Here is a 3149-nt window from a genome sequence, read left to right on the forward strand (position 1 = left end):
TCACCACTGCACTTACCCATGTTTCATGGGTGAAGATGCAGAGGAGCGAAGTGAAATAACTTGTCTACTGTCACAGAGCTAATATATAGTACAACTGTGCTCCCCGGGCCACAGTCTTACTCACTGTTCTATTTAGAGTGGGCGATACACTTCAATCTGGTTCCCATGGTAACCCCACCTCAGCCCACTCCCTAACTCCCCTTAAAAGAGAAGTTCCTACTTGATTGGCCAAAGCCCGTGACCTTCATTGGACCACATTTCATTAATGGGGAAGATTTTTCCACTTAAAGGCACAATCCATGCTACTGAGCGTGGAAGGGCTTTGTTAACCACAGAGCGCCGTGTGAATGTGAGTGATTATGATTATGATGCAGGAGCCAAGGATTGGAGCTTGGCCACCTGCCCTGGGTTTTGCTGCCTGTTACAACTCAAATTAATCCAGCAGAATTCAGGACACATGAAGCAGAGGGAGGGAGGGTGGGGAATATCCTCAGATTGCTGTTTGTAAGGAAAAGTAATTAGCCAGGAGAGTGGCATGGCCAAATCCCCAGCACACGGAATAGGTGTCTACCAGCTACAAAGGCTGACGAGGAGCTGAATGAGTGGGAGGTCATGTGCAAAGAGTTTGAGCACACAAAAAACCCCACCCACCCCCTCCAGGAGGTGTAAGGAAGGAAAGAATTACTATATGGAAAATTATTGCTTTACAGAAAGGGAGGGGGGAGCTCCAATTGCAAAATCAAGACAGCCCTGATTAAGACAAAACTGAGACTGAAGGATGGCTAAGAATAACCTCGAACATCTAGAGGCCTGTGGGAGCCAGATGGGTACTTCCTCCGGCTGCAGCCTTCTTTAGGCCAGCCCCAGCTTCTCATCAGACCCCTGCTGAACAGATTTAACTTTCCATTGGAAAAAAGTTTGTAGCTGCCACTCTTCCTCCACTTCACTAGCTCAGCCTGCTGCAGGCCTTTAGGGGTCCTTCTAGAATCCTGCAGGGGGCCGGGCCGGCGTGGCTTAGTGGTGGAGTGTCCACCTGTGAATCAGGAGGTCCTCGTTTGAGTCCCGGTTCCCGGTCAGGGCACATGCCCAGGTTGCAAGCTTGATCCCCAGTAGGGGGCGTGTAGGAAGCAGCCAACCAATGATTCTCTCTCATCATTGATGTTTCTCTCTCTCTCTCTCTCTCTCTCTCTCTCATTCTCCCTTTCCTCTCTGAAATCAATTACAAAAATAAATAAAATGAAATGAAATCCTGCAGGGGAAGTGCAGAATGTATCTCAAAAGGCCAAGGGGAACCTCCTGAAGAAAGAGGACCTTCTCTGTCCAGGTCCTCCCATTCCTGCATTCACTACACAGCAATTCCCATGAGCCTTTGCCTTATGCCAGGACATGTTCTAAGGGTTAGGGCTAAGGTACTTACACTTGTGGAATGTACAGTCTGGTGGGAAAAATAATAAAGTATCACCTTATTCATTCATTCATTCATTCATTCATTCACTCATCATCTGAGTATACAAAGGGAATGATACTACTGGAGAGGATATGCAAAGTAAGGTTTAAGTTCACACCCATTCAGAAGTCTAACAATGCCCCCGGAACAGAGAAATTTAAGACCAGGTTCCTGTCCTCAAGGAGCATAAAGTATGGTGTTCCTTTCACCAGAATCTACTGTTGGCATGATGCAGGCATTCCAGGGACCCAAGAACCCGATGGTCCACAACTCATTGTGGGTTCTTGGCTTCCCACAGGACAAGACAGCATGGAGTTTAAAGTGAAAGAGAGTTTATTAGTGAAGCAGTAAGCCTTTAAATGTAATAATACTCATAACACGAATGAGAAAAGTATCAATTTACTGAAATCTTTCCATGTTTCAGGTTCTGTGAATGTAGATTGTCTCTTTTAATCCTTACAACTACCCTATGAACTTTAGGACTATTAAAATTACCATTTTACAGATGAAGACATTGAAACATACAAAGTTTAATTTGGACCTGGCTGGTTTGGCTCAGTGGATAGAGCACCGGCCTGCAGACTGAAGGGTCCTGGGTTCGGTTTCTGGTCCAGGGCACATGCCCGGGTTGTGGGCTTGATTCCCAGTGGGGAACCTGCAAGAGGCAGCTGATCAATGATTCTCTCTCATCATTGATGTTTCTATCTTTCTCTCCTTCTCCCTTCCTCTCTGAAATCAATAAATATATATATATTTTTTTAAAGTTTAATTTTCCCAAGATCCCAATAACTAGAAAATTATAAAGTAAATATTTTAAATCCTATTTCTGATTCCAGGAACATGGACTTCATCCAGTAGGCTATTGGGAGCCATCAATTCTACAATTCAACTCAACAAACAGATGTGAAAAACCTATTCCATGCCAGGTTCTAGGAATACGGGAAAATAAGAGACAGTCCCTGTACAAGATAGTTGGGAAGAAAAACTGAGGAGTTAACAATATTAATAGCTCCCCTTTATTGAGCTGGGTATTTTACTAAGTAATTTACATGTAACATCTCATTTAATTTTTCAAGAACCCTATTTTATCATTATTAATAGTATCTATTCACCACTTCTACTTTCTCCTCCTCAGTCACTTTGCTCGTCTTCACTCCTTTGTCCTTGCTCTACATTATCCTTCTGAGCATCCAATACACAGCATCTATGGTTGGTGCTCAGCCAAGGAATTCTCATCTATACCCAACGCAAAACAGTTGGATGGGGAACAGATGTTTCTGCCCATTAAAATTTATATCCAAACTATAAACACTCCTCTGACAAGTGAAATAAGTAAAAGCTTCCGAGAAATTGTGAAGTCATCTCCCTGGGGAATTCAGCAGGAGTGATACATAACCCAGGGGCAACTGAGCCTGCCATTTTCCTTTCAAAATTAAAGCACAGTCTGGGGTAGAGAAAAGAAATTTCCTGCAAATGACACATAGACCCAATATTCGTATCTATGTTTCCCACGTGAGGGATTCACACCATGAGGATTAAAAGATTGCATAGTGAAGATAGCATCATCGTAATTAATATCCTAAAGAATTTTATTAGGCATCTATTTGTATGCTCAGATTTTATTTTTATAGATTTTTAAAAAATTGACTTCAGAGAGGAGGGGAGAGGGAGAGAGAGAGAGAAACATCAATGATGAGAGAGA

The sequence above is a fragment of the Cnephaeus nilssonii genome, assembly GCF_951640355.1.
Source record: "Cnephaeus nilssonii genome assembly, chromosome: 18".
NCBI classification, from domain to species: domain Eukaryota; kingdom Metazoa; phylum Chordata; class Mammalia; order Chiroptera; family Vespertilionidae; genus Cnephaeus; species Cnephaeus nilssonii.